The sequence below is a fragment of the Podarcis cretensis genome, assembly GCF_951804945.1.
Source record: "Podarcis cretensis genome assembly, chromosome: 12".
Taxonomy (NCBI): Eukaryota; Metazoa; Chordata; class Lepidosauria; order Squamata; family Lacertidae; genus Podarcis; species Podarcis cretensis.
This window is the reverse complement of record NC_137181.1, coordinates 50,212,793-50,238,219: the sequence shown is the minus strand read 5'-3', so window position 1 is coordinate 50,238,219 and position 25,427 is coordinate 50,212,793. Positions and strand designations below refer to the sequence as shown.

The following is a 25,427-nucleotide window of genomic DNA, read 5'->3' as shown; positions in this document are numbered from 1 at the left end:
CTGCTGCATTCTGGATTAGTTGTAGTTTCCGAGTCACCTTCAAAGGTAGCCCCACGTAGAGCGCATTGCAGTAGTCCAAGCGGGAGATAACTAGAGCATGCACCACTCTGGCGAGACAGTCCGGACATAGAGCATGCACCACTCTGGCGAGACAGTCTGGACAGACATAGACTCAAATAATTACTGAATGGCAGCGGCATGTTTCAAAATTTGGATTTTGTGATGGCATTTTTGTCTACATGTTCTAGCACAGGATAAGGCCAAAAAGGTAAAGGTAAAGGACCCCTGACAGTTAAGTCCAATCGCGAGCGACTCTGGGGTTGTGCCGCTCATCTCGCTTTACTGGCCGACAGTTTTTCCGGGTCATGTGGCCAGCATGACTAAGCTGCTTCTGGCGAAACCAGAGCAGTGCATGGAAATGCCATTTACCTTCCGCCAGATCAGTACCTATTTATTTACTGGTACTTGCACTTTGACATGCTTTCGAACTGCTAGGTTGGCAGGAGCAGGGACCAAGCAACAACTCACTTAAATGGAAACTTTATGCCAGAAAACTGTAATGGGACTCAGACTGGAGTAATTCTTATCTGCGTGTGGGATGCGATTTGTCATTCAGCAGCATCCTAGTACATCATTTAAAGATTCTGTAGACTCCCAGCGGATGTTTCAATGCTTTTCTTTATTTTGCTTTGCTTTGTTTTCATCATTTGCTTTGCTTCTCCCTTCCTTGTATTGAATGTGTTGCGTTGAATGACTGAAAATAGTTACCGTAGTTGCATGGTGAATACGAGTGATTGGATTTTGTATCAACATCTTTTAGTATATCTTGTATATAATAAAAATCATAATTTATTATTTATACCCCGCCCATCTGGCTGGGTTTCCCTAGCCACTCTAGGCAGCTTCCAACCAAATACAGTGGTGCCTCGCAAGACGAAAATAATCCGTTCCGCGAGTCTCTTCGTCTAGCGGTTTTTTCGTCTTGCGAAGCAAGCCCATTAGCGGCTTAGCGGATTAGCGCTATTAGCGGCTTTTAGCGGATTAGCGCATAAGCGGCTTAGCGGCTTAGAAAAAGGGGGGGAAAGTCGGAAAAACTTGCAAGACATTTTCGTCTTGCGAAGCAAGCCCATAGGGAAATTCGTCTTGCGAAGTACCTCCAAAACGGAAAATCCTTTCGTCTAGCGGGTTTTTCGTCTTGCAAGGCATTCGTCTTGCGGGGCACCACTGTATTAAAAACAATACAGCATCAGACATTAAAAACTTCCCTAAACAGGGCCGCCTTCAGATGTCTTCTAAAAGTAAAATAGTTGTTTATTGCCTTGACATCTGCTGGGAGGGCATTCCACAGGGCAGGCGCCACTACCGAGAAGGCCCTCTGCCTGGTTCCCTGTAACCTCACTTCACGCAGTGAGGGAACCGCCAGAAGGCCTTCGGAGCTGGAACCCAGTGTCTGGGCTTGATGATGGGGGTGGAGACGCTCCTTCAGGTATACTGGACCGAGGCCGTTTAGGGCTTTAAAGGTCAGCACCAACACTTTGAATTGTGCTCAGAAACGTACTGTATGTCCAAATTATGCATTACACCAACTAAACATTCAATATAGCTGGTACCTTTGCAAGTGCATATTTAAGAACAACAACATATTATGTTATTATTTTATTATTTTGTTTTATTGTTTTATTTAGTTTCCCCAGCCACTCTGGGTGGCTTCCAGTACAAATAAAAACATAATAACACGTCAAACATCAAAAACTCCCCAATACAGGGCAAGCTTCAGATGTCTTCTGAAGGTTGTATAGTTTTCTATTTCCTTGACATCTGAAGGGAGGGCGTTCCACTACCGAGAAGGCCCTCTTGCCTGGTTCCCTGTAACTGCAACTGCATTTGAAATCCTGAAAATTATACTAGGAATGAGACGTAGCACAATAGCATGTATCGCTTTGTTCTATTTATGATTTCTTTGAGTGTCAAATAGTTCCCCCCAAAATCCTTTTTGATAGTATCTGTCAGCCAGGTTCAATGGAAATGTGTTAAGATTCTTTTTATATATATATAATATTTATTGGTGTTTCAAAAAGTTACAATAATAAAAAAGAAAGAAAAAGAAAAACAGAAAATACAAAATACAGAAAAAAATAAAAACAATTAAAAACAAATCCATCTTATCATATCTTATCTATCATTTGCTTGTTTCCTTGACCTCCTCACACCTCCCTTTTTTGTATTCTAGTTCATTAGTTGTTTCAGCAAATCCTTTCCTTCTTTGTTTTTATCTTACTAATTTATCTTAATATATTGTAACTTTACATTCTGACCTGTTAACAATCCATTTTTACTTAATCCTTTATAACAATACTGCTAAAACCACATAGCTTCATTCCAGCATCCTTCTAACATTCCTTAATTTTACAATGTTTCTGTAGATAGACTTTAAATTTCTTCCAGTCTTCTTCTACCGACTCTTCTCCCTGGTCTCGGATTCTGCCAGTCATTTCCGCCAGTTCCATGTAATTCATCACCTTCATCTGCCATTCTTCCCGGGTGGGTAGATCTTGTGTCTTCAGGAAATGTGTTAAGATCCTTCAGGCTTGGCTACTAATCTCAGGCAGTGTTGTCCTGGACAATCTCTTATTTTGAACTTTGACTTAGCATCTTTGACTGAGCAGCTTGTACTTGAGACTCTGTTCTATACTTAACACTTTGCTAAGCCAGAGCAGTTCTCTGAACATTGGTATGGATGGATCTATTATATTGCATCTTTTATACCTTAGCAGTGAAACAGAACAATGTTTATACCCCAGGCATGAGCAGAAAGCCCTTGTGTGATGCAGCTCTTTCAGATTTGCAATAATAATATGGCTGTATAGAGTTAGCTCTACTGCCCTTTATCCCTAATATCGTTCAGTTCATATGAGATGTTTAATAGGTTCAAAAACTTATTTCTTCCTGAGCAAGAAGAACTAGCTAGAAGTACAAGTTCTTTTGATGGCTCTCTGGGAAAGAAACCCCACCTACCGCTTTCAAACAAATTTGAGGATTTTTAAAAAAACAAATGTTGTTCTAATAGAGGCAAATAATTGATTTTTATACTTTGCCTGCGTTGCAGGTTTTCCAGATTCATTTTCTACCGGGCCATGTTTTGTGTGAACAATGCTGCAACTGAGTATGACTAACCTTTTCCCTAAGAAAATGAGAAAAACGAGATGTTTTACATTTTTGAAACAGGGCTACTAATGCATGAAAAATGCCTCCAGAGATTTTTCACAGAGACAATTTAAGAACAATTGTGTGTGTAGGTAAGGTGTTAGCATCCTGCATATGTAACTTCCATTATTCAAATTTATAAGAGGAAAGTTTGCTGTATAGCTTTGTGAATACATTATCCCTATTTTCCAAAACAAAAATACCTAGGGTTTAACTTGGAAAGCCAACAAGAAAATCAATCAGCAACGTATCTTGCTGCAGTTTTCACGGCAGAGAGAAGGAAGCAGTGTGGGTCCCCAAGGATATGTATTGGGAACAGCCAATTCCGCAGATGATACCAACTTGTTCAGGGGGGCAATATTCAAAGCAGACTGTAAAGAACACCAGAAGTCTTTCTTTGACCTAGGTGGACAGGTCTGTTGATGAGCATTACCCAAATAGCTAAATGGAACCACCAGATTCAAAGGCAGTATATCTCAGAATATCATTTGCCAACCACCGTGTAAAACAGAATGGTTTACAGATAGACTCTTGAATTTGATTCAGCAGGGCTCTTACGTTTTCAGGCCAACACGAAAAGGAAGTTACCCTTTTGCAGCAGATTCTGACTAACGGTTGCATGCTTCGAATTTTGCATGACTCGGTGATAGCTGAAATTACTAACCACACCACAATTTCATTATCAGAGCATGGTGTTCTCAGCATATACATTACGGGAACTTTTGGCAATCTTTCCGAAAAGACTAATCACAATTTCCAATTACTGAATGATGTTTATCCACATGCGTACCAATATTATCGCCAGGAAAAAACCTGAGTAAGCTTTTGTTTGGGCCAAGGAAGCTGGGAAATTAAGGCATTGGAAATTGTGCTTGTGTCTGGTCCTGGAACAAATGAGGATGACATCTCAATATAGTACTTTAAAAGCAAAATGCCTGCAGATGAGGATTAAGGAGTTAAGGGGGGGGGGACCTACAAGGAAAAAATGATTATTGGCAAGGAATATGGAAGAAGAGAGTGAACTGGCATTGTGTAAAAGCTCTATAGTGTGCCAGGCATAGGAGGAAGCAAAGGAGATTAGGTGGAGTCATTTAAGAGAACAGAACCTAACAAAGAGATTAAGAGAGCAGCTTGTGACAAAAAGACAAAACTTTTAGATGAATGGTTGTCCCTTTGTACATTTAGTCAGGGATGCCCAGGATTTGGTTCATGGTGGTTTTTTTTAATCACTTGGGACAGTTCTGTTAAATTCAATAAATATGAAAACTTGTCCAGAAAGTCTAACACAGTCATATTTAATTTCAGAAGAGAAAACTCTTAAAACTCATGATGGGATTAGTTAGAAGAAATTGGAAAGGACAGTCAGAAGTCTCAAATATCTTCAGGAAGCTTGGATGTTATCAAAGGCTGTGTACACAGTATGTAGGGACACGGGTGGCGCTGTGGTCTAAACCACTGAGCTTCTTGGGCTTGCCAATCAGAAGGTCGGTGATTTCAATCCCTGTGATGGAGTGAGTTTCCGTCACTCGGTCCCAGCTCCTGCCAACCTAGCAGTTCGAAAGCACACCAGTGCAAATAGATAAATAGGTACCACTGCGACAGGAAGGTAAACGGCGTTTCTGTGCACTCTGGTTTTGGTCACTGAGTTCCGTTGTGCCATAAGTGGTTTAGTCATGCTGGCCTATTTGTGGACAAACGCCGGCTCCCTTGGCCTGAAAGCAGAGATGAGCGCCGCAATCGCATAGTTGCCTTTCTCCAGATTTAACTGTCCAGGGGTCCTTTACCTCTCTTTTTTAAACTCAGTATACTTTTAAAGCACATGGCTTAGTCCAAAGAATCCTGGGAACTTTAGTTTACACCTCACAGTGCTATAAATGGCAGCGACTTAAACTACAGTTCCCATGATTTTTTTGAGGGGGCACCATGTGTTTTAAGTGTGTACAGAACCTTAAACTACTATGATAGAAGCAGATTAATGTTTGCTTTGATTCAGCAGTAAATAATGGGTTTTCATGGGGAAAGCGCTGGGCAAAAACAACAACAACACTCCAACAGGTTCTAGCTGAGCTCTGCTGCGTTTGGTACTTCTAGGTTTGCTCTTCTGGTTTGCCCTCTTCTTCTGATTTCTGTTTAGTCTTCACCCGCTCCAGACTTCAGCTCAGAGCACAGCCATTGCGAAAAGGTACAAACAAGCTGACGAACAAACAAGGAAATGAGGAAAGGCAAAAAGCTTCTTGTAAATGGTGGAAGCTTTACCAAAATGAAAAAAATATAAGAGGAGCACAACTCTGTAAAAAGCACAATAATTTGAGGATTATATTGCTTAAAACAAACAGTGCACATTTCTTCAAATGCATTCGAATCAAGAAACTGGCCAGAGAGGCAATTCTAGTGCTAGATGACAAACCTGAGAAATAATGACTGGAAAATGATAGTGAATCTGCAGAAAAGCTAAATTAATTCCTTGCATCTGTCATCGCTGAAAGGGCTGCTGGAAAGACTATCATGATGGGCCAAGCAATTTTGTACTCCAGTTATGTTGGGTCTGAAGATGCACTACCACTGCTTGAGTGGAAAGGATGCCATATGCGATACACAGGCGGGAGGAGAGAGGAAACAAGTTGTTTGGGAAATCCGAAAATGGAAGAAAAACACTTACAATTGCCAACTGTGGTAGAGGTGATGATGATGCCGACCTATCACACACAGAAGGAACTAATCTGTGGAGATTGAGCTGGAGGCATGTCTGTCAAGTTGCAATGCTCCCTCAATGCAAGAGACAAAGAGAACCAGGCAGAGGCAGCAGCCACCATCAAGAGAACTCTATAATCTGTTTTGTCGAAGCCCCTAGGAGTTGGCTCCTATGTTTGGAAGAATCAGGGCACAGGGTAAGAAGTTAGAAAGGTGTCTTGAATTTTGTATTCTCTGTCCAGAATTTGGAGAGTTCTCCGGACCATTATTCTCACTGTGGTTTGAATACAAACTGAATAATTTCCATGCACTGCTGTCTTCTTTTGGCCTGGAGAACCAGTGTGAACTAGCCACCCCCACCCCCCGTAAGGTAACAATACCACGCAGGTGGCGCTGTGATCTAAACCACTGTGCCACTTATGCAAACCAGCCTGGCTGGCCGAGCAAAGAGCAAAATATGACAAAAGGGGTTGGTGGGCCATCAGAGAGGCATCCTTTGGCCTGGGGAGACAAATGGTGTCAGGGTAACTGGGTGTGAGGTGCCACAAAAAGGAGTCTTTTAGCAAGGTGTTATGGGGAGAAGAAATACTAGTATCCATTTTGGGCAGGTTGGCTGCAGGCTGGCTGGGAGAGATGCCTTGGACTCTAGGGCTGCACTGCTGCGGCTTACAAGCCCCTCTTGAAAGGACCATGCTGTAAGATCTGGACTCCCTCCGTGAAGGCTGTAAATAGGTGAAAAAACCACATTTCTTAAAGCTATTACAATCTCTGTCGTGTCTCAGTTCTCCAAAGGAACACAGACCCTGGGTGAGTGCCTGGAACACTCTGGGATCTTACTATCACTTGGCAGAGAGCGGGGGTGGCACCCAACTTTTGCAACAATACGCTCCTGGCACTGGCGTGGAAGATTCGGGACAAAAGCAATGGCCACAACTGGAGGAAGTAGATGAAGATCACAGTTACCAAGCAGAAGCAGCATTGCCAATGTAAAGAATCCTGTTCCCTAGGTTGGGAAGCCCAGAGGTGAAATGAGTACGCACTCTCTTCCTCAGCTTTTCAGAGGTGTAGTTCTTACGTCTCTTGTGGAAACCCAGAACAAACACCTTCCTCCCCATTTTTGCACAACAGGCTTGACAGCCTTGGTCCTTGGCTGCTGTCCAAGAGCAATTTCCTTGTTTAAAACCACCTACTTGTACAGCAAGTGTTTTTCTTTGCTCTCTTTCAGTTCCCTTTTCATTTCTTGATCCCTGGGTGGGTGGCCTGGCTGGTTTGTTGTCCACACCTTCTGCAGCTTGTGGAAGGCTTGTGCAGATGCGCAGCCCAAAGTTCAGGATGAAACTGTAGTCAAAGAGAAAAGGCAGAACCAAGAAGCACGCAAGAGGCAAAGCAAGTTGCAGAGTCAAGAAATGGCCTAACTGCAAAGGGAGTTACCAAGAACAACACCTCTGTCTAGGGAGCTTTACACCTTGTGAGGATTGGACTTCACACAATGGCAGCACCAGGTCCTGGAGGGGACAAGCAACTGGGGAGAATGTTGGCCTTTGTGCCCAAATTGCGGACTTCCTGGAAGTTTTTGGGCTTTCCATCATCTGCACCCTGCTGTAGGCAGGATGCTGGATTCATCCTTGGCCTGATTCTGCATGGTGTCAGGAAGATGAATGCTACTGAAGAATCACATCCATCTATCCATCATGTGATTTACCATCCTAGTCCACATAGTGACCAGAAGCAGCTATTTACAGAAAAACTGAATTAAGTGGAAATTTGACTCTAGGCCTCAAGTGCATAATAAGTCTGTAAATAGCGTCTGTATTTTTAGGACTGCACATTATATATTTTAAGCCCTTTAAATATTTATAGGCACGGCTGTTGTATTACTATGTGCCTAGTGATGCAGCAAATTAGTTTTGACCTTTGTTGTTTACAACACAGTGATGCCGATTGGTATTACCATTTGTTACAAACCTGTTTTAGAAATACACATAATAGCACTCCTTGGGTGATCAAAGATCAGGTTGAAGAACTCCCACTCCCAATGGTTGATCATATATTACGAGCGAACAATATTGCTAATGTTCACATTTCAAGATGAATCTGCAGGTCACCACATGGACAAACGGGGGAAGAATTGTGAGGATGCTAAGTCCACTGGGAGGCAATTTATTTTGATAAGATAGGTCCAGTTAGGCCAAAGGAGAGGAAAGTTATGGGATTTATCATATACTTGAAATGAGGTCAAGAAGAAGAAGAATGGTCTTTCCTGCCTAATGAAACAAGAAGCAGTGGATTTTAGAATTAGGTTGAAATTTTGGATAAACTTTAATGGCTTTGAGTTGGATCCTAACTTTCCTTCCCTGAATGGCAATTCGTATTCATGGAACATGACTGTTCCACGTCATACTTACAGACTCTGAAGCATCCTGTGCCATTAATAATATGACCTTGTGGATCTTTAAGGAATAGTGTAAGGTTTAGTGGCTCCAGGTTCTAGTTTCAGAAAGCAAAATGCTAATAGGTACATAATCCTAGCAGCCACCTTGTCAGCTTACGGGGAGTGGCCCATTAGGCTCTCCTAGGCCTCTGCTGCTGTCATGGAACAAAATACATTGCTCACCAGGCCTAATAATAATAATAATAATAATAATAATAATAATAATAATATTTATACCCCGCCCATCTGACTGGCTTTCCCCAGCTACACTGGGCGGCTTCCAACCGAATATTAAAAACAATACAGCATCAAACTTAGCTAATTCTACTGCTGCTCTTCCAACAGTCACCTCTATGACTGACTGAGGGCAGGAAAGAGAGAGCACAAAGTACTCTCCTCTCCACATATCATTCTGATGGGCATTTTGCTAGTTTTTAATAAAGCCGGTCTGATGGCAGTTGCTATTTGGGAAATATAGCCAATATTGAGGAATGAAAATAGAATGCTTCAGGTTGAAGATAGCATGCTTTCTTCATAAATCAATATCTTGGTTTCTTTTGCAATTACTACAATGAAGCTCCAGAGAATACTGTTCATTTTATCACTATGAGAGAGTTATGGCCGGACTGTTTGTTACAGCAAATGAAACATAAGTATAGGTCATAACATATGATCGGTCCAAATGCCATGGAAAACATGTAGCTGTGAGATTTTAAAATAGAACCTTCAACATCTTTAACCTCTTGGCTAGGATTTTCTTTTCTAGAAATATTTGTGGTCAACAGATGCAACTCCCCCCTCCCAGTCTGAGGGATTTTCATGGACATTTGACCAATTTCCACCCAGACACTGCTGCAGACTGCAGTATTCCAGATATGTCCGGGAAATTCTGGACATACAGTACTGCAACCCAATTTTTTCCTTGGGTCTTTCATTTCTCTTTTTATATCTAATATTCATGGCACAATTTTCCAGTAGATTATTCAACATTTAAAATGTGGATCTTGAAATACACTACAGTATGCTTTTGCTTTAAAGAAAAATGGTTGCAAACAATGGAACCTTTGTAACTCCATCACACTCAGTGATGTTTTCCCCATCAGATGTTTCTGAAAAATGGTCAGATTATGAGGTAGACAATTCATGACAAATTTAATAACAATAGGACAGATCTTTTTGATTTCATGATGAATAGAATTTTTACCACTGGCCAGAGGTTGCAACAAATAAGAAAGCCTATCAAGATTTCCTTTTTTATAGGTCTTCTGCTGAGAAATATTACAGAACGTCCTCTCCTAAGGAGATATGTTCTCCTCCTGATTCTGTCCTTTTCCTTCTGTCAAACACTTGACTTTCTCATAAATCTGCCAGTTGCTTTGTCTTGTTTCTGTTCTCCCTGCTTGCTCGTAATGCAGAGTACGGTAAACATAATAAAGGAGAAGAGAGCTTTGAGATATTAGGGCAGGAGTGCATACCTCAGTTGTAACTCCAGCTTGCTGTGCAAAGCATTCAGATGCAAGAGCTCCACAGCACAAAATATGGATCTTCGCCTTCTGCTTGTAACCTAATTAGGTACTATCTGTCCAGCGAGGACTCATTATCCAAAGACACAACGGAGCTTTCAATCAGTTGAAGAAAGAAAATGGAAACTTTGGCTTTTAACTGCTTCCATGAACTTATTGAGTAGCTCAGTTGGTAGAGCATGAGACTTCTTAATCTCTGGATTGTGGGTTTGAGCCCCACATTGGACAAAATATTCCTGCGTTGCAGGGGTTGGACTAGATGACTCCCAAGGTCCCTTTGAACTCTACAATTCTATGATTCTAAGTTTAAAGACATCTGCATATGAACGCACACAACATGAAGGAGCCTTTCTTAGGATCCTGAAGGAATTGAATTGTAACTGTTGGCATTCTATTTGTGTATCATAACTTGATTAAATTTGATATGGTCCACTAAGGGGCCAGATAAAGCTGTTTGGAGGCTAGAGGCAATCTGTGAGCTACTGTTCCTGACAACTGCTCAACTGAAATTTGAAACAGCAAACAAACAACACATCTTCAGACTAACCCGGCTACCAGCAATTATACTTTTATGTCCGAGACTTGCCACTTGAGCAGATGCGAATGCAGAAGAATGACCTACATAAAAAAAAAACAAAACAAAACCCAGGAATACTGCAGTCTCCACAAAATATTTCCCCCACAGCAGGCTCTCAAGTTAGGCTAGAATCTACAACACAGCATAATGGTAAATCTAGCCTGCAGAAGAAGGGTGTTGAAGGTTGTCTCCCACTTTACAGTGATAGCAAGAAAGCCAGCGTGAGTCCAGTGCACACACAAGGGAACTTAGGAAATACATTCCTATATACGCTTCCCTAGGAATACGTCCTACTGAACTCAGTGGGGCAAACTTCTAGGTTAAGTGTGTATAGGACTGTATTCGAAACGATGTCCTATGAGGAGCAGTTGAAAGAGCTGGATGTGTTTAGCCTGGAGAACGAAAGAACGAAAGAATAAGGGAAGACATGACAATGCTCTAAAAATATTTGAAAGCTGTCATGCAGAAGATGGAACAGACTTGTTCTTTGTTTGTTTTTTCAGAATTTTTCAATTTTTCAAAATTGTTTTTTTATTGCTAAGGAACTCCCCCTTAGCTCGCATTAACTGTACAATAAACATCACCATATCCATCTTAATGTACACATACAAATGAATATGTGCCATTCAAATGTCCGAATAGGTATCTAAACAAAATCAATGTTTATAAACGTATGTTCTAATGTAGCAAGGGCATTGTCTTCATTGCACAATAGAGGGTGAACATTTATGCTTCCAGACTCAAAGTGTATATGTATCTTAGCAACCATTAAGGCTCATAAAGTCCTTTTTTGTTGCCCTGTTTTTAATTGTCATATGACAGGGATATAATTCAAAAGTACATGGACAGCCACAAATATCAAGGTTTTTGCCTATACAAAATTAATATGGACAACAAAAGGCGATATCACTGGAAAACCCACATCATGTGCCTCAATGAGCCACTTCCAGCATTACATCTCCAGAATCTATCTAAATTAAACAATGCCATCATAAAGAGATGTGGAATCCAGTACACCCAAAGCAACAATTTTTGCTCAATTTGCTAAATTTTAAATCTAGAAAAACGTTTCATATGGATCCTACAACCACTTCCCATTTTTTAAGGTTGATTAGTACATTCTAACTCCCTGTTCCACTCTTCCCTAAGGTGATCTGCTTCCCATAAACCTTTAGAAACAATAGTGATGGATTTAGTTTTCTGCAAGGATACAGTTATTCCAGCAATTCAGGGAACGCTGAAGCTCTCAGCTAAACCTCCTGCTGTAGTTGCAAGATTCCCGCACTGAACAGGGAGCTGGACTAGCTCCAGGGATCATCTCAACTCTAAAAGTATTAAATTATAATAAATACTTTAGAGTATTTGGTAGTCCACCCTTCAGCCAAAAATGCTCCAAGTGTGGTGGCCTACATATAGTTAGAACAAGACAGTCCCTGCCCGCAGGCTTACAATCTAAAAAACCACAACACACGAGGAAAATGGGACAGGGAGAGAAGGGGAGTGGAATTAAACTCAAGAACCAATTATTAAAAGTGATTCTACAGGATTTTTAAAAAGGAGTTTTATTATAATAATAAAAAGGGGATGGGGAAACACAACACAGTGGTGCCTCGCAAGACGAAAAGAATCCGTTCCGCGATTCTCTTTGTCTAGCGGTTTTTTCGTCTTGCGAAGCAAGCCCATTGATGGCTTAGCGGATTAGCGCTATTAGCGGTTTAGCGGCTTTTAGCGGCTTAGCGGATAAGCAGCTTAGAAAAAGGGGGGGAAAGGAAAAAAACCCCGCAGGAACTCGCAAGACATTTTCGTCTTGCGAAGCAAGCCCATAGGAAATTCGTTTTGCGAAGCACCTCCAAAACGGAAAACTTTCGTCTAGCGAGTTTTCCATCTTGCGAGGCATTCATCTTGTGGGGCACCACTGTACAATGCAAAGAGAAAAAACTGGGGAAACCCTAGAGAGCATAGCAGGTGATTCCCACACTTATGATTCTGTGATTGTACTGTTAATCTGAGAGCTAAGTATTCAAGACCCACTTCTACTACAGATTCATTTAAAAATAATAATAATAATTTCTATAAACATTTTACAAACTTTAAAACATCCAGTGACTTCCCGTCTTCTCTTTCCATGGTTCATTTTGCAATTCTTACATCCCTGCATATTTTACAATAACCACTCCAATCAGTTTTCCGCTATTACATCCATCAAAAATTATTTACTCTGTTGAATTTATCTTAATGCTGCCAGCATTTTCAGCCGTACAGAGTTATTTTCCATATATTCAATAAAGATTTTCCGATCTTCTTTAAACATACGTTCTTCTTGCTCTCTGATTCTGTATGTTAAATCTGCAAGTTGTGGCATAGTCTGTCAACTTAAGTTGCCAGTTCTCATTAGTTGGGACCTCGCTCACTTTCCAGCTTCCACAGATTCATTTTACGGTTTAGGCCAGGGGTCTGCAACCTTTAAGACAAAAAGAGCCACTTGGACTGAAGAAAAAAACAACTGGGAGCCTCAAAACCATTGCAACATTTAAAACAGTGGGGAGTGTCGGGGCACACAATGCGCCTCCTCCCCTCGCTAGTATCCGCCCCGGAGCCACGGCAAAGGTGTAAAAGAGCCACATGCGGCTCCGGAGCCGTGGGTTGCTGACCCCTGGTTTAGGCAACTGCTTTCTTCCTCGCTCTCTCTTCCCTCCATATTTTGGTATGAAAGCTACACAAAAGCTGTGATGTGCTTTATAAACAAATCATAAGCAGTCCATCCAGCCATTGGCCCCTGGCAAAATATAGTGCCAAACTCTCCTATTTTTGGCCGCTGCAGTTTCATCTTCCTTGTCTTCAGCTGAGAATAAAACAAACTTTACAGCACACGATCCATACCCTTCTTTTTAGCAATCCACAATTCGATTCTAAGCCTTTCAAGAATAAATGCTGCAGGCGCGACCTTTCCCTTCTTTGCAAAGTGTCTCCTTTGCCAACTCTGGTGCTAGCAGTCGGCCCCCAGCCAGCTCCGCTGAATACTAACTTCTCCACAGTCTGCAGTATATTTCGCAAACACTGAAGGTTGAAGATGCAGAAATGATGCTTCCGGAATGATAAACATAAGCCCTTTGAGTTCTAAAATACAAAAATCGACCACCACTTCCCGCCTTTTCCTGCGTGGAACACACTGGTTTTACTAATGCTATTACTATATGGCATTTGTTTTGGCGTTTTTAAAAATACCTGTTCTTAACGCTGGACTATAAAATGCACTTGAGCTGTGGGGAAAATAATAAACAATGCAATAAACTGACAAGCCACTTCTTCCCATGCATCATCTCAGAAAGGGAAAGATGCAGTGGCAGAGGCCTAGATGCAGATGAGAGCCTTTGCCAAGGAAACCCTTTTCCTAGCAGAACGGGCAAAAATAACAGCAAACTCAAGAGAAACTAAGGGCGAGGTGCCTTTTTCGGACTACTTAAATAAATATGAAGGCATGACAAACTCACACGCAGGATTTGAGCTACAAGAAACAGAAGTAATTAGATTATAATACAGTGGTGCCTCGCAAGACGAAAAGAATCCGTTCCGCGAGTCTCTTCATCTTGCGGTTTTTTCGTCTTGCGAAGCAAGCCCATTAGCGGCTTAGCGGATTAGCGCTATTAGCGGCTTAGGGGCTTAGCGGGTCAGCTGATAAGCGGCTTAGCGGATCAGCTGATAAGCGGCTTAGCGGATCAGCTGATAAGCGGCCTAGTGGCTTAGAAAAAGGGGGGGGAGGGAAAAAAAACGCAGGAACTCGCAAGACATTTTCGTCTTGGAAAGCAAGCCCATAGGAAATTCGTTTTGCGAAGCACCTCCAAAACGAAAAACCCTTTTGTCTAGCGGGTTTTCCGTCTTGCGGGGCACCACTGTATTGGGGTTATGATTTACTAGGTAGAATAAGATAGGGTGTAGCAGAAGGGGAGAAACGACGACTCCATGGAAAACGGGGAGGCAAGTCGACAAAAATAAGAGAAAAGTCGAAATTGTGCTTGGATCGTGTATGTTAAAAAGGTAGAAACTTAATAAAATATAATTGGAAACCTTTTCCCTGAACCCACATGGGAGCTGTGTGCTCCCTGCGGTCCTCCAGTGCACTTTGCCCATGCTCAAGAGCCCTCTCCTCTATGCTATAACATTCCAAGACTTTTTTTGGGGAGGGGGGTGTCCGCCTTGTGCTTTAACTTAAGAGCCCCTCCCTGGCTGCTGCTTTCTCCTGAGGGGCTGCAGCTGCCTCCCTTCCCGCCGCTCCCCGCAACTGCTGCAACGTGGGCGCGCGCCACGGCCGGGCATTCGCAGCGCGCGCGCGCGCGCGCAAACGGGGAAGCGGTGTGCGCGCGCCTTCCACCCCACCCCAACGGAGAGGCAAGAACAGTTCGTTGGCGCGCGTTCCCTTAAGCGCCCGCCTCAGCCTCTCCTCCTCCTCCTCCTCCTCCCTCAGGAGCCGCCGCTTCCTTCTGATTGGCCGCCTGGCGTCCCGGCCAGGTGTCGGCGGCGGGAGGCAGCGCAGCCGCCCGGAGAGGGCAACGAGGGCGGGAACGGCTTGGCCGGGGTCGTCGCCGTCGCCGCCGCCGCCGCCGTTACGACCCGACGCTTTGGCTCCGCCGCGGAGGAGAAGAAGGAGGAGCCCCTGTCGGGAGAGGGAAAGCCGTCACTCTCCCGTGACAGCCGCCGGGGTAGCGCCGAGGAAGCGCCGCCGCTCTCTTCCTCGACCGACCGGTCTCCTCATGGGACGCCCGCCTCGCGCCTCATAGCTGGACGACGCCTCTGCCGGTCCGGGATATCGGGGAGCCGCCGCTGCCCAGCCTGAAGGTGGGCTGGCTTCCTTCCTTCCTTCCTTCTCCTTCCGGGCGCGAAAAAGAACCGGCGCCTCACGGTGTCCCGCGCCCTGACGACCTGTGCAGGCGGGGTGGGGGGGTGGGGGGTGTAGTGGGGGGGGTGACGCGGTTTGAAGGACTTGTGGACCCGCCTTCGGCTTGGGGCAGCGGCGTAGCGTGGGTTGACAGCACCCGGGGCAAGGCAAGTCGTTTGCGCCTCCTAACCCGTGGATTTGCGCCCCCTAACCCGTGGATTTGTGCCCCCTAACCCGTGGATTTGCGCCCCCTAACCTGTGAATTTGCGCCCCCTAACCCGTGGATTTGCGCCCCCAACCCGTGGATTTGCGCCCCCTAACCCGTGGATTTGCGCCCCCTAACCCGTGAATTTGCGCCCCCTAACCCGTGGATTTGCGCCCCCTAACCCGTGGATTTGCGCCCCCTAACCTGTGAATTTGCGCCCCCTAACCCGTGAATTTGCACCCCCTAACCCGTGGATTTGCGCCCCCTAACCGTTGGATTTGCGCCCCCTAACCTGTGAATTTGCGCCCCCTAACCCTAACCCCTAGATGTTGCGCCCGGTGCGGCCGGCCCCCCCCCTGCACCCCCCACGCTACGCCACTGGCTCCGGGGAATGTCGTTTTTTTTGGGGGGGGGTCCTGCCCGAGATGGGGGTGGGGGTCGGTGGGTGGGTGGGCAGAATCGATTGGGGAAGTTGCCCGCCAGCTTCCATTTTGGTGCATCTCTCTCTCTCTCTCTGGCGTTCTGCGAGGACTGATAATTGTCCACCTCTTTTTTTTTTTTTTGCCGGTTTCCTTTATCGCAGTGGCTGCTGCTGCTGCTGCTGCTGCAGGGGAAGGGAGAATGTGTCTGGTGCTGCTGCTGCCAGTGGCGTAGCGTGGGTTGTCAGCACCCGGGGCAAGGCAAGTAATTTGCGCCCCCTAACCCGTGGATTTGCGCCCCCTAACCCTAACCCCCAGATGTTGCGCCCGGTGCGGCCGGCCCCCCCTGCACCCCCCCCACGCTAAGCCACTGGCTGCTGCTGCTCTGGAGGCGATTGCTCGCTTGGACACACGCTGCTAATATGCCCACAATTTCCCAGCTGGGTCATGCGGGCAAGGCAGATCCCGGCTGACTTTGACGTTAGGACGGCGCCAGGGTGGCTTAGAGGGAAAACAGGGCTGGGATTCCTTGGGACATATATATTCTTGAAGATCAGCTCTCTCTCTCTCTCTCCCCCTTGGCTGCTGGAGTTTGGGCTCCAGTGTGGCGTTTGTGCTGCTCCTTAACTGCCTTTGCAGGTAATTCCAACGCTAGGGGCCGAATGGCACACAACTGGCTTGGCATGAAGTGAAGAGACCGTGTTAAGGGAAAGGGGGCAGGCAGAGGAAGATGGAGCAAGCAGGGAGGATGAACGAAATGGGAAAGGCTGCTATTGCTTTAAATGATGTGAAGCCCCAAGATATGCATGTTTAGTGGGAAGTAAGTCCCATAGAGATCAACAGGGATTGCTCTCTAGGCTTGTACCCTTCAGCTAATCCCTCTCTGCTAGCCTAGAAGTCAATATGTTGGTACACTGCTTTGAATAGGTTATTGTGTTACTAGCTATTGTACGCGGGTTTTGGGTTAGTTTGAAAAATAATTTATGATGGCCTTTCTTCTATGCTGCTGAATCAACCAAAGGTGTCTGTGTATATGGGTGTGTATTACTTGCTCTGTGCCAAAGATAAACTTCTCTTGAGGGCGAAGTAAAAGTTGGATTTATGTCTGTGTTTGACATCACTAAAAAGGTGAATTTGTAACAGTCTGGAAATCACAGTTCCATCATACCGGAAATCATCTTTTTTAAAAAAATATATATGAAAAAAGCCCCAAGCAGTGTCAACTGCTTGAAACCATTGTCCCTTTCTGCTCATTTCATTTATTTACATTAAAACACTAATCAGATTTATTTAGTTTGGATTGGTGGCCAGCTGCTCAAATAACTTGGCAGATTTATTAAAACATCATTATCTAATCACAAATAATTGTTCCTATTATTTCTTATTAGAAAGCAACACAATGTTTTGCTCTGCAGTAACTTCCAATAGATTTTGGAAACCGTAGTGCACAATATTATACACGCAATATTGTGACTGCATTATTTCTGCTAGTATATACAGCAGCACCTTTCAAAATCACAGGAAAGAGCAAGTGTTACTATAACATTAACGTGAAGACAGCACATTGCAATTATGCAAGAAAATTCCATCTGGTCAAAGTTAACTTGTCTTAAGCAAATTAATTAAAATGATCAGTGCCGTTGTGCTGAGCTGTATTTTTAAATTAATGTAACCAAATTGGAACAAAAAATGAAGCAAAATGCTTTAAAATGTGGCTGTGCTGTTAAGTATATCCTAGGGAATACAACCATGCCTAAGGGAATTATATTGATGAATATGCTGCATGTGCATTAAAAAGCTTACATATTTTCCTTTTCCAAATTGGCTGTTGGAGCCAATAACTCTTGATTTCTACAGAAATAGGGGTGTAAGGCCAAAGCTGAGCCCCTTTAAGTCCATTAATTATGGGAGAGATTTCATCATATGCTTATCTTTAACTTAATTGCAAGGCTTAAAGATGCATAACCTGTCTTGTGTTGGTCAGGCTTCCCATCCCTACTCTTCCTTTGAAAATGCTCTTCCAGATATTGGGAAGAAATTTTGGTTTTTGCACCCAGGAAGATACCTGCTTCTATTAACTGCCAGGAAGTGACTTGTCTAATTATTCCATACTAGGGCCACAGTTCTGTCCACGAGTTCTGCCTGTTGAGGGGCTACAGGGTTTGTCAGGAACTGGTGGAATGAGGGAGATGCCATCACTGTGGTGGCTACACTGACACAACACTACAAATACGCTGGCAGAATGCCTAAAATGAACAGTGTCATGGGAGGGTTGGGGTGGCACAGATTTAGGCCGTAGCGCATGTCATTCTTTCACAGTGTCTCCCTTTGCCACAAGTAGGGGAACCATCTTGCAACCAACTCTATGCATATCATGAGGCACAACCATTGACCAGCGCTAGTGGCCAGGATATTTCCTACTCTTCCTTCTGCTCCCTGTAGGCAGGCTACTGTGCCCTGGCAAGCTCCATGGTAGTTATACAACACATGAAGGCATACAGGACGCTACACCTCCCACCCTGCAAAGCACCTACTGGAGTGACTGGTTGGCAACCCCAGATGTGTGTCATTTCCTTTCGGGGTCTCCTCCATCCCAGAAGCTATTCAATAAAATGTTTCACACTGCCATATGCTTTGTTTTGCTGTTGTTTCTGGGACTTGGCTCCAGCTGACCCCATTGGGATGGAACTCCGGAGACAAGACTGACTTTTCAGGGTCCACAAGTGGGATGGGAGCTAATGTCAGGGTACATGCGGCAGTCATCTGGCATGGTGTGGTGAGGGTAGAACAATGAGGTGCGATGTCATAATAAAGCACTGGTTGGCTCATGTAGGGAGCAGCCTACAGACCCTGTAGTGCCCTTCCTGGTTGGTTTAAGTGGAAAGGTGTACAGTCCCACCTTTCCTAGTGTGGGGGCTATATACTTCCTGAATGTAAGATCTGAGTTGCTCCACCTGGCAAGGGCTTCTCCTGCAGTCCGGTGCTCCTGGTATAGATGACTTGGTGTGCAGATTGTGGGTAAGAGAAGAGGCAAATGCCCTGTGATGTATCTGTTTCCTGTGGCTGAGTGGTAGGGAATTGCCCTCTGTCGTTTGCAGTGTGAATTTGAGTCTGAATTTGAGGCAGAGGGCCTTCTCGGTAGTGGCGCCCGCTCTGTGAAATGCCCTCCAATCAGATGTCAAGGAAATAAACAACTATGGACTTTTAGAAGACATCTGAAGGCAACCCTGTATCAGGAAATTTTTAATGCCTAATGTTTTACAATTTTTTATGTGCTGTAAGCCGCCCAGAGTGGCTGGGGAAACCCAGCCAGATGGACGGGGTAAAAATTATTATTATTATTATTATTATTATTATTATTAGGAGTTTCCTGACAGTTGCCCCTCTCATGGTTTTTGCTGCTGTTATTGTCAGGCTTGCTAAAAATGAGTGGTGCCAAACTCCCATCTCCTGCTTCCTAACTTTGTTCCCTGTATACAGAGCCACTGGAGGTTGTTGCTGTCACTTTCTGTCTCTGCCACTACCCTGTATTATGAATCCTGATCCCTCCCTTCCACTTCTTGAACCCTTGCCTTAGGCAGGGCTTTGGTATGCACTGCAAATATCCTGCTCCAAGGATAGAGGGAGGGCTGTGCTGTGTGAGCTCTCCTGGTGCATTGTGATGTAAAACAGCAGTTGTGAGCAGTATATGGGGATTTGAATCCCTACCTGGAGAGATGTTTGGGGACTGGCAGTAATGTGTTCCTGGCTCTGTCATTGCAGCTGTACATGACTGCTGCTTAGGATTGCCCTGTAAGTGCTGTTGTCTATGTTATGCTTATGACCTTGGTATCAACATTTCTTGATAATTGAATAGGAACATATAATTATAACAGAGAAGAATTATGGAACACACACACACACACACATTTTCCATTAAAAACAATTTAGAGTCCAAGAGTAGTTTTTGCTAATATTGTATTGGGCTTTAGCAAAACAGGGTCATTGACTCCTTCTAGGTTGCATGCGTAGAAGTACCTGAAATAATTAGATTTATAGAGGATTGTAACTGATGGTGAGCACATCTAAACATTAAGGAAATGTTTGGGGAGTTTTGTAGCCCTCTTCATGTTTACTAGAAAGCAACTTCTATTGCATTAAAGTGGGCCTTGCTCCCAGGTAAATGTGCATAGGATTGCAACTTTTAGCAGAATACAGCATTAAACCTTGACCACCTTAGTATACCTAAAATGCTTTTAAGGCAACAGGCTGGAGTTCTTGATACAGTGGCTTATGCTTCCTGCTGGGTTTCTCAGTTATATGGACAAAGCCATCCACTAGAACAGTGTTTCCCAGCCTTGGGTCTCCAGCTGTTTTTGGACTACAACTCCCATCATCCTTAGCTAGTAAGACCAGTGGTCAGGGATGATGGGAACTGTAGTCCAAAAACAGCTGGAGATCGAAGGTTGGGAAACATTGCACTAGAACATCACAGAAAGAAGATAAAGAAACAAAGCACTTTTCCCTTACTCGTAACCCATTGGCAAACTATTATTATTATTATTATAAATGAGATTTGACTTTGACTTGCATTGACAATAACATGTTGAAAGATCCTGCTTTTGTACACACACAGCTATGGAAGCAGTTTCCACACCGTAGCAATGTCTGAACAAATAAGGATGTTTAAGAAGGCTATGGGATTTGCAGGAGATGAAAAAGGACAGAACAGGCATTCATTACTGATGCTGAAGAAAAGTGTTATGCGCTCAATATATTTTTGTTCAAATAAATCATCATAGGGAAAACCTTGACTTTGAAAAGCACAATTGATGTATAAATAAAATATAATCACAATCACATGAGTATATATGCTGGTTATTCAAAGTTTGTAAACTACAAGTGTATTTTTTTCTGATGACTGGAAGAAAGAGAACGTTAGGGGTCAAAATACAGACTTGGAGAATCAAAGGTATACAGATTACACTTAAATTAGGTAGCTAGTAGAAATCAAAGATATTTGTTATGTACTCTTGTTAATCAAATATATCATCTGCTTCTATTGACCAGTATGGGATATTTTCTTATTATATTTGGGTATTCTCAGACCCAACTGTCATTGTCATTCAGAAGATTTATGAATAAATAATAGATGTCCATTTCTTTTATGTTTAATGTTACAGCAAGTTAAATTTGGCATCCCCCCCCATTACACCATTCATTAAAATGGTCTGAAATAATCAATGAAATATTATACAGTACAAGATAAGAAATTAATCTGAATTTTAAAGGGTTTTTTCCATTCAAGCTGTATCAATTGAAATTCTGTTTAACAAGCAGAAGCAGCAGTGATTGAAACTTTTCAATGTGATTTGAGTTTTTGTGTTTGTGTAAAGGTCAACTGTTAATGAAGTATATCTCATGCTACGAGTACCTGCAAACAAGAACTGCTTAGCATATTAGCAACTGTCAGTCTAAATGCTGGTTTCAGGCACTCTTCGCCTGTCTTCCTTTCTTGGTGACTTCATCAAAAGCTTGTTAATTGTTCTGACAGCACCCCTTTCCTATTTAATGTGTGCGCTGCTGTTGGGTTTTTTGTTTTTGTTTTTTTGCTGATTTATTTAGTGGTCTTTTGGCTGACTGTTTGCTTTACTATATTCAGGAATGGGAAATTGTTGCTTTTTATTTACCTTGTAAAGTGAGCCTGCTCCTAAGCATTTGTGCTGGGTTAGCTGCAAGTGACTCTGCAGTTCTGGGATAATATGGTTTTTATTATGCATACACATTCCAAAAACACAAGCACCAATGCAGACGGTCTTCGGTTGGCATGTGAGAAATGAAAGTCAACATTATGAAGAAAGTTTGCCTACACTTTAAAGAGCCATGGCACACTCTTTTGATTTTGGGACATTCTGCTAATGTTAGCAACATAATAGTAATCTATTTGGTGTCACATCTATATTTGATGACAGCACGTTTTATACCTTACTCATTACTTGCTATTCTTTAAAAATAATGTTTGCAAACTTGATTAGCAAAAGCATTTTCTTTACTCAATTAGTTCTGCACATGCATTTCCAAGAAATTACAGTTTTAGTGCAACAAAGCAATTGTTCTGCAAGCATCCAGGACCTAGATTCTAGTTGGAGATAGGCTTTTTATATTGAATTGAGAATTAGGCGTACAAAGAAGGAAGCAGCGGCTTCCACTCTCCCGGCCATTGCCTGACTGAGTGAGTACTGACCGCTAAGGCTGTTTTGCCTGAGCAAACTAACGACTAACCATTAAATACAAAGTAATGAAGAGGTTGCCTGTTTGAACTCTTATTTTACCTCCTTGCTGCGTACTTTGTTTCCTCGGTGGTGAGACACAGTTACAAACTTTAATCGGAACCCTGCAATTGGGGAGTGTATTGAAGGCGGCGGTAAACGGGAAGGGCTTGAGAAGGGCTTGAGAAGAATGGGAAGGGCTTGAGAAGAGCGGCGCAGACAGAGCGAAGACAATGAGAAGGGGGCAGACGGAGGCAGACTTTCAATTGTGGACGTCCTGAGAATTGAAATATAAGGGACTAGAAAGCTGTGAAGGCTGCAAGACATCGCAAGCCTCTTTATCCTTTTTTTTTTTCTTATCCCCCCTTACAGGTTTCTACCCTCCCCTTCCTCTCTACTATCCTAATAAGCTATATGATTCCAGCCCCCCTCATTAATAACTGCACTGGTGAACTTTGATGAATGCTACACCCTCTCTGATGAAGGGAAAAGAGTTTGAAGCAAACCTAAACACTGGACTTCCCTTTACGATATGCTCTTCTACTAACTAAGAACAATCCCTCTTCTTCTTCCCCCTCCCTACCGTCCACTCTTAATAATGGGGTTGGTCAACTCTACAATAATTTTGAATTTTGAACTCTGAAACTTTGAACTCTGAATTTTGAACTCTGAAAAACCCTCTTTGCAGACTGCAGTGTTTGCCTATCAAGGCTGGATTAGGCCGTCAAGTGGCTGAAGAATTTAGGGCGAAGTCGGACTGACTAAATAACCTTTGTGAAACAGCCTAGGCAATAGCTCACTTCTGGTTAAATATCCCGCATGGAGGTGAAGCCACTAGTACTTATATTATCCGGACGTGTTTAATTGTGGGCTAATTCTACTCAATTCTACCCTTTTAGTACTATTTTTTTTTTCTTCCCTTTTTGCTTTCTTTAACGTTTGTTTGAAAACACTCTGCCTATCCCTGGTTTTGTGAGTTAGGGCTAATTGCCCTCTGATATTTGGAAATTATACCTGCGTTTGTATCTGTAGATTCATGGGGTCTGATCTGTTCGCAGACTAATCTAAGATATTGGGGTGAGACAATATCCAAGATATTTCTCGGAGGGGGTGGAGTAGCTGAACCTGATAACTTCGGTATAAGATAACCTCTATAGAGGAGGGGTAAGAAGGGAAAGAAGGAAGAAAGATTGTGAACCCTTTAAGGGAGAGATTTGGTATAAAGTACAGAACATGAAAATTGGGTTACAATGTGGGGAAAAGATGGGAAAAAGGTGGGGGGAACCCCAAATGAAAGAAAGCTATCCCGACAGGAAGAAATTAAAGATCTAGATATCCTTTGGCTAAAAATCAAGGAGGAGTTTAAACAAAATGAAACCCACATGGAAAGCAAACTAGGAGAAATGCAAGAGCTGATAGATAGAAAGATAGAAGGGGCAGTAGGAGAAGGGGCAGTAGGAGAACTCTCCACCAAAATCCAAGAACTGTCTGCTAAGTCAAAAATATATGAGGAAACCAATAAAAAAATTCAAAAAGAGATGAAAGAGCAGAAAAAAGAGACAGAAAAGATAAAGGAAGAAGTGAGAGAAGTGAATAAAATGCAGGAGCAAATATGGGACAATTTAGCGATGACAGAAATGCGACAGAAACATCTTCACTTAAAATTTCGAGGAATAGGAGAGGAAACTAAAGGGAACATAAAAGAGAAAATGATTGAGGAGTTAGCTAAGTGGTTTGAACTAAAAGAGGAAGAGGTGGCCTCTACGGTGGAGAATGCCTTTAGAATAAGAATGAGACCCCAAAAAAACAGGTTAAGGAAACCTCCTGAGGACTGTCTAGTAATCCTAAACTCAATTGAGATGAAGAATTTAATACTAAAAACCAGCTATCACAAAAAATTAATGATTGATGGTAAACCAATTATTGTTCTTAAAGTGATCCCAGTTAGGCTCCTGCGTAAAAGGGAAAGGTACGGACAGATAGCTGGCGTTCTGAGGAGAAACGGTATACAATATAGATGGGAGTTCCCTGAGGGGATCGCCTTCTTTTTCAAAGACAAAAGATTTAAACTGACAGATGTCCAAGAGGTGGAAAATTTTTTGAGGAGGTATGAGAAAGAGCTTGGTAAGGGGGAAGAGAGGATAAGAGATAGAGAGGGATCCAGAAACGAGAAAAAAAGAAAGAAAGACAAGAAGGGGAGACAGGAAGAAGGAGAAATAGGAGATGAAGAAACGGAAGAGGAAGAGGGTGCAGTGGGAGGTGAGGAAGCAGAAGAGGAGGACTACACTGGGAACGGAAGCCCTAAAATATAACTTTAAAAATCTTGACTGAATAAAGAGACTAAATCGTTAGGAATGTCTTTGAATTTTTTGACCTGGAATGTAAACGGCTTGAATGAAAAATCAAAAAGGAATAAACTAGAAAAAATTGTGAGGAATAAAAACTATGATGTGATTTGCTGGCAAGAGACACACGTAGCCAAAAAACACAAACATATATTAATAAATAAAAAGCTGGGAGTAGAGTTCATCAATTCAGATGTAGGAAAAAAAAGAGGGCTGGTAATTTATGTTAAAGAGAAATGGGAACCAGTATTGATTTGTAAAGATGCCGAAGGAAGAATTTTTGGGAGTCCAAATTAACCATCATGGGGAAAAATTTAATGTGGTAACTGTCTATGCACCTAATACAAAGAAAGCAGAGTTTTTTAAAAAATTGGAGCAAATGTTACTAGAACTAGAAAATCACAAATTAATTCTGCTTGGAGACCTGAACGGAGTACCATCACCAGAATTAGACAGAAATGGAAAAAAGAGGAAATCGAACCAAGGGAAACTCCCAAAATCATTTAATAATCTCCAAGAAAATCTGGATTTAATCGACATCTGGAGGCATAAAAACCCAATAACGAAACAATTCACGTATTTCTCAGAACCACACCAGAGTTGGGGCAGAATTGATCAGATATGGGTTTCAAGCGAGTTATCGATAAGAACAATGAAATGTGAAATACAACCCAGAACCCTTTCTGACCACAACCCAATAGTGTTGGAAATAAAATGTAAATCAGCAGGCCCATATAGATGGAGATTGAATGAATACTTACTCGAAAATGAGGAGATAAGTGAAAAGGCTAAGATTACTCTTAAAGAATACTTTGATATGAACTTGAATAAAGAAACAAAAATTGATATAGTTTGGGACGCCAGTAAGGCGGTCCTAAGAGGATTTTTTATTCAGCAAAATAGCTATAGAA

The 25,427-nt window shown here is 42.8% G+C and overlaps 1 protein-coding gene and 1 long non-coding RNA gene across 8 annotated transcripts in view; both read left to right on the top strand.

Annotated features, from left to right (window-relative positions):
- The first annotated feature begins 12,504 nt into the window (after nt 1-12,504).
- LOC307199574 lies at nt 12,505-13,818 on the top strand. The gene is made up of 2 exons (XR_013832074.1): nt 12,505-12,871; nt 13,089-13,818. It is a non-coding gene; the product is annotated as an uncharacterized lncRNA (long non-coding RNA).
- A 1,299-nt stretch (nt 13,819-15,117) lies between these two features.
- MYRIP (myosin VIIA and Rab interacting protein) overlaps nt 15,118-25,427 on the top strand; it is a 159,387-nt gene continuing 149,077 nt past the window's right edge. For 2 of the 7 annotated variants that reach the window (XM_079947220.1, XM_079947215.1), the window contains exon 1: nt 18,764-18,941. The gene's annotated coding sequence lies outside the window, so the exon portion shown is untranslated. Of the gene's footprint in view, nt 15,260-18,762; nt 18,994-19,650; nt 19,716-25,427 lie in introns of those variants that run through there. The other 5 variants (XM_079947216.1, XM_079947221.1, XM_079947219.1 and 2 more) reach the window with 5 other exon arrangements.